At 44.2% G+C, this 6,830-nt stretch overlaps 1 pseudogene; it reads left to right on the forward strand.

Annotated features, from left to right (window-relative positions):
* LOC124662307 overlaps positions 1-6,406 on the forward strand; it is a 13,903-nt pseudogene extending 7,497 nt beyond the window's left edge.
* The last annotated feature ends 424 nt before the right edge of the window (positions 6,407-6,830 follow it).

Consider the following 6,830-nt stretch of genomic DNA (forward strand, 5'->3'; position numbering starts at 1 on the left):
AGTATATCTATCCGTCATCGGGATGGACAAATCCCACTCGTTGATCCATATGCCTCAACTCATACTTTCCGGATACTTAATCCCACCTTTATAGCCACCCATTTACGCAGTGGTGTTTGGTGTAATCAAAGTACCTTTCCGGTATAAGTGATTTACATGATCTCATGGTCATAAGGACTAGGTAACTATGTATCGAAAGCTTATAGCAAATAACTTAATGACGAGATCTTATGCTACGCTTAATTGGGTGTGTCCATTACATCATTCATATAATGATATAACCTTGTTATTAATAACATCCAATGTTCATGATTATGAAACTAATCATCCATTAATCAACAAGCTAGTTTAAGAGGCATACTAGGGACTTCTTGTTTGTCTACATATCACACATGTACTAATGTTTCGGTTAATACAATTATAGCATGATATATAAACATTTATCATAAACATAAAGATATAAATAATAACCACTTTATTATTGCCTCTAGGGCATATCTCCTTCATCCTCCTCTCTTGATCCTTGAAAACTTCCTCCACACCAAACTCGAAACAAACTCATTAGAGGGTTAGTGCACAATAAAAATTAACATGTTCAGAGGTGACACAATCATTCTTAACATTTCTGGACATTGCATAATGCTACTGGACATTAATGGATCAAAGAAATTCATCCAACATAGCAAAAGAGGCAATACGAAATAAAAGGCAGAATCTGTCAAAACAGAACAGTTCGTATTGACGAATTTTAAAATGGCACCAGACTTGCTCAAATGAAAATGCCCAAATTGAATGAAAGTTGCGTACATATCTGGGGATCATGCACGTAAATTGGCTTAATTTTCTGAGCTACCTACAGGGAGGTAGACCCAGATTCGTGACAGCAAAGAAATCTGGAACTGCGCAGTAATCCAAATCTAGTACTTACTTTTCTATCAACGGCTTAACTTGGCACAATAAAACACTAAACTAAGATAAGGAGAGGTTGCTACAGTAGTAAACAACTTCCAAGACACAAATATAAAACAAAGTACTGTAGCAAAATAACACATGGGTTATCTCCCAAGAAGTTCTTTCTTTATAGCCATTAAGATGGGCTCAGCAGTTTTAATGATGCACTCGCAAGAAATAATATTTGAAGCAAAAGAGAGCATCAAGAGGCAAATTCAAAACACATTTAAGTCTAACATGCTTCCTATGCATAGGAATCTTGTAAATAAACAAGTTCATGAAGAGCAAAGTAACAAGATCAGGAAGATAAAACAAGTGTAGCTTCAAAAATTTCAGCACATAGAGAGGTGTTTTAGTAACATGAAAATTTCTACAACCATATTTTCCTCTCTCATAATAACTTTCAGTAGCATCATGAGCAAACTCAACAATATAACTATCACATAAAGCATTCTTATCATGAGTCTCATGCATAAAATTATCACTACTCCCAACATAAGCATAGTTATTCTTATTAATTGTAGTAGGAGCAAATTCAACAAAGTAGCTATCATTATTATTCTCATCAAGTGTAGGAGGCATAGTATTATCATCATAAAAATTACTCTCCATAGTAGGCGGCACTAAAAGACCAATATCATTATAATCATCATAAATAGGAGGCAAAGTATCATCAAAGAAAATTTTCTCCTCAATGCTTGGGGGACTAAAAATATCATGCTCATCAAAGCCAGCTTCCCCAAGCTTAGAATTTTCCATATCATTAGCAACAATGGTGTTCAAAGCGTTCATACTAATATCATTGCTACTAGCATGCAAATAAGATTCCATGGGTTTTTTAATTTTCGCATTAAACCATTCATGTCTTGACTCAGGAAATAGAATAAAAAGCTCACAGATGTTGTCCATTATGCCTTACTAGTGTAAACAAGAAACAAAAAGTTGCAATTGCAGGATCTAAAGGAAATAGCTTCGAGTACTTACAACACCGGAAAATAGCTTAGTAGCCGAGATACGGAGTGTGAGTACCTTTACCTTTCCTCCCGGCAACGGCGCCGTGAAAATAGCTTGATGTCTACTTCCCCCTCCTTTTCCTGTAGACAGTGTTGGGCCTCCAAGAGCGGAGGTTTGTAGAACAGCAGCAAGTTTTCCCTTAAGTGGATCACCCAAGGTTTATCGAACTCAGGGAGGAAGAGGTCAAAGATATCCCTCTCATGCAACCCCTGCAACCACAAAGCAAGAAGTCTCTTGTGTCCCCAACACACCTAATAGGTGCACTAGTTCGGCGAAGAGATAGTGAAACACAGGTGGTATAAATAAGTATGAGCAGATAGCAACGGTGCCAGTAAAATAGCTTGCTGGCGTGTAGTTGATGGTGGTAGTATTGCAGCAGTAGTAACGCAGTAAAACAGTAAACAAGCAGCGATAGCAGTATTTAGGAACAAGGCCTAGGGATTACACTTTCACTAGTGGACACCCTTGCTCGCCCCAAGGTCCACCGCGGCCACGGAAAGGTCGAACTTTTTCCCCACCGCAGAGACAAATTTCTCAAACTGCTGCTCTGTTGTGCACTCAAATCGTGTTTTTTTTCTCCTCTTGCAGTAGAATTGCTAATCTGTTAAAAAATCTATGTCAATCACGTTGGTTGCAGATCAGTTTCATATGAACCTTCTGTACATATATCTATAGATTGCACGTACTTTGAGAAAATTAGCACTGAAAGTTAACCGATGCTTAAGCTCCACAGAAAGTTGAACGCTGTAAGATGTCAATGCATTTTTGTGATAACATTGTAGAGCAACTAGGGATTTAACATGAGGCAACCGATTCAGTCTAAGGATATATAATTATATAGTCGATGCAAGAAATCTGATTTGTTATGGTTCTTTTAACTGCATGCATGATCTGGTTTACAAATAAGATTAAGTTGCCATTGTGTGGTTCAGATCAGTATGTTAATAGACACAGAAGTTTTTGTTGAAGGTGAGCGTGTTGGGTGCGGCTGCTGCACGCCAGCAACCAGTACGTTGCTTACGGCGAGGCGAGACAACACACGACTTTCCTCCGCTTCATCTCCTTCACCGGATCTGTCCGCCAGCACCCTACCTGCCTCCGCCGCATCTGTGCATCGCACAAACGTTCCCTTGCACCACCTGTGGACGAGGCTGGAGACCAGACCGCGTGCTCCCTTTGTTTGAGAGTTGGATGCCGGCAAGGTGGCACTCTCCTTGCCCGGCGCTGTGAAGTAGCCGGTGAGACATCTCTCTCCCGAATTTGCAGGGCGCTGCCCAGAGTGTAAAAAAGTTGATCTTGCTTTGAATAGTAGTTCTGCATGGTTTTGGTTGTGAATTCTGTCTAACTAATCCTCGGTTCAGATAGCATATACAATTTTCTGGTTTGTTACCATTCTTTTAATTCCATGCATGATCTGGTTTACAAATGAGATTACGTTGCCATTGTGTGCTTCAGATCAGTATGTTAATAGACACATTATCTTTTGTTGAAGACGAGGGTGTTGGGTGCGGCTGCCGCATGCCAGCAGCCAGTACATGCTGACGGCGAGGCGAGGCAGCACGCGACTTTCCTCTGCTCCATCTCCTTCACCGGATCTGTCCGCCAGCACCCTGCCCGACTCCGCGCCATCTGGGCATTGCACAACTGTTCCCCTGCACCACCTGTGGACGATGCTGCAGACCAGACTGCATCCTCCTGGCTGTTGGATGCCGGCTAGGGGCACTCTCCTTGCTCGGCGCTGTGAAGCAGCCGGTGAGACATCTCTCTCCCAAATTTGCAGGGCTCTGTCCAGAGTGCAAAAAAAGTTTATCTTGCTTAGGCTGAGTAGCACTTCTGCATGGTTTTGGTTGCGAATTCTGCCTAACTAATCATTGGTTCAGATAGCATATACAATTTTCTTTCTTGACAAGTTATGTCTACAGTTTTTTAACGTACAGTTGGACAACATATGCAGCAGCAAAACACAGTGCTACTTCTCTATCTTAATGTTTAACAAAGCACAACTCATTGCAAATTCAAGATTGATACTAAGCTGCCTTTAACACCTGTGCCTGCAAGTTCCGCTCTGTCTGGTGCAGTGGAGGGTGACACGTCTCCACCTGGTCCACCTGCGACTGGCTATGTGGTGCGTTGTCGCTACGTATGTGACGCATCATGCTCTTTATTTTCTTCAGTTTGATGCTAGTTTGGTTGATAGATATGTGTCCTGGAAGTGGTCTTAAGGTAGCTCCATGTGTTGGAAAAATTCTTGGACCTGATCGATGTGTAGCTTATGCATTCAATTTCTTATTTTTCGAATTGCTGAGGACCTGATCGGTAGTGTCAGAATCGAGGCGATGTGCATGTGGAGCTGATGTTGCCACGTGACGAGCTAATTTTCCTGTAGCATTTTAGCTGGATCCTGAAACAGTTTGATCTGGAATTTTGTTTCTTGCTAGTATAGCTGATTGTTTGATCAATTATTGAGCAATTGATGCGCACTTGTTATGTTGATGGTTTGAGGGCAAACCAATAGTATCAGGTTTGATTGTGTAGCTTGAGGGTTGGATGCTAAATATTTCTTGGTTTTCTGTCTGAACATGTGTGATTGGTGGCACTAAGTGTGCACATTGTAACTTCAGGACGGAGAAGTGGAGGTTGCCTGGAGCCAGCGGTGGCCTTTCTCTACCTCTCGGTGGTGTATAGTTGTATACAGGTGAGTGGTCTTGTCTGACGCCCTGAATGTGAGGCTGCGTCTTGTCTCCTTTGTTGCTCTTGTTTCTGGATGGAGCTCTTTCTTTGCTGTACATGGTAGTATGTGTAGATGTTGCAAGAGCTAGTGCCATGTGAATGGAATTGTGAACAACTATTTGACAACAACATAATACCCGACTGTGTAGAGTACTGCTTCATATGGCATATTGTGAGCGGAAACTAAAATTCCAATATAAAGTGTGGAATGAAAATTGATGTTTGCCAACTTGATGTTATCGTCGTGCAAATTAGATCCCCCTCTGTTCCATATACTAGATGTTGCAGACTTGGATGTATCTAAATTTTTGTGTATCTTGTTTCAGTTGCGATACACACAGGTCAAGTTGAAGGGATAGTGTCTAAATTTTATATATTATCTGCAGGTTGTTCCGGTCCGGGCTTGGCACGGGACATGTGGTGTGTGTTGGTGCGGCTTGGATCCGGCCGCCGCGGCTGGAGATGCTCTAATGTTGTGCTGTTTGGAGGAGTATTGTGAAATTGCGTCAGAGTTGGCTTTTTTTGTTTTGAGTAAGCAGTGATGCTGTCGAATCGTATTTGTCTCCAGCTTGTAGAGCCGTTATTTTTTTATGATTTGTTGTGTGTTGTAAATGCCGAAAAAATAGGAAAGTCCATATACTACCATTTTTTAGATTCTCCCTTGGTTGGGAAGTAAGTGACTCGTATTTGTCTAGGCGCGTGTTGTCTCCTGAAATAAGTTTAAGTAGTGGCTGGTATCCAAACTAGGTGCGTGTCAATTAATTAATTAATTAATTAATTAAAGGCCACTTGGATGGATCGCTCGATGGACTCCAAATCTCCAATTAGGGAGCATCGGAATAAATGGAATCAAGGCCCACCAGCCTGAAAATGGAGGGACGCTGGCTCGCGTTGAAAGGAAGAAAAGGGAGGACCAGTGGAAAAAAGGAACAAAAGAGGAGTAGTCGCTAAAGTCAACGCGTGCGACGTGAAACGTGGGCAATTAATGCACGCAGACGAACAAAAGCCCCGCTTCTTCCGAACGCAGCAGCACCTAGCAACGTTCCAGCGCGCTTAATTGATTTAACGAATCTAAACGACCTCATCCGCGCCGGTAAACTCATTCATCCAAATCAAGGTTTCACCGGTGCAGCAGACGCACACACCATTCATCGTGAAACCGTCTCTTGTCTCCTGATCGTTTGTCTCTTCTCCCAAATGTAGCCGAGGAGCTGTGCGAGGAGTTCATCCCGGGGCTGAGCATCGACCACGTCGACATCTCCAACCTGCCAATGGCCAACCCGGACCTCGAGACCGACGGCGGCGACGGCTTCCCGCCGGAAGTCGAGGCGTTCCGCGCCAGGGTCCTCGCCGCCGACTGCTTCCTCTTCGCCTCGCCCGAGTACAACTACTCCGTCACCGCCTCGCTGAAGAACGCGCTGGACTGGGCGTCGAGGGGCAGTGTCAAATGCTGGGCTGACAAGGCCGCGGCGATCGTCTGCGCGGGATACGACTTCAACGGCGGGAGGGGTCGCTCCACCTCCGCCAGATCGGGATCTACCTCGACATCCACTTCATCAACAAGCCGGAGCTTCACGTGAGGATGTACGATGACCCGCCCAGTTTCGACGCCGACGGCAACCTCACCGACGCAAAGAACAGGGAGCGCCTCAAGAAGGTGCTCCTGTCGCTCCAGGCCTTCGCGCTCAGGCTCCAACCCAAGCAAGCATGAGTGAACTCGCGCTCATGGGGAGCGTACGCTACGTACGTGCTGATTACTCGGCATTACTACCTGGCTTGTCCCGTGTACGTGCAACATTGTTGTGATTTTACTCTACATTACTATCCTCCTATGTATTCATGCACCAGTGTTTGTGGTATGTAAACAAACGGTAATGCTAATGTAAGCGTGTGACATCAATAAATCATATACCAGTGCATAACTCCTTCACAAACAACCTAGGTAATTTTATTTCGGGATGCCGGGATTTCACCGTGGCGCCTAAGGTTGAGTGCTGGTGGAAAAACAGGCTTCGGGTGAGCCCCATAAGTCGCGATGCTGCAGGAACCGCGACTAATGGTACCTTTAGTCGCGGTTCGGGAGGAGAACCGCGACCAAAGGCCTGGGCCCAGGGCGCTCGGTGGCCAGCCGGTGC

Source organism: Lolium rigidum, chromosome 6 (genome assembly GCF_022539505.1).
Source record: "Lolium rigidum isolate FL_2022 chromosome 6, APGP_CSIRO_Lrig_0.1, whole genome shotgun sequence".
Lineage (NCBI taxonomy): Eukaryota > Viridiplantae > Streptophyta > Magnoliopsida > Poales > Poaceae > Lolium > Lolium rigidum.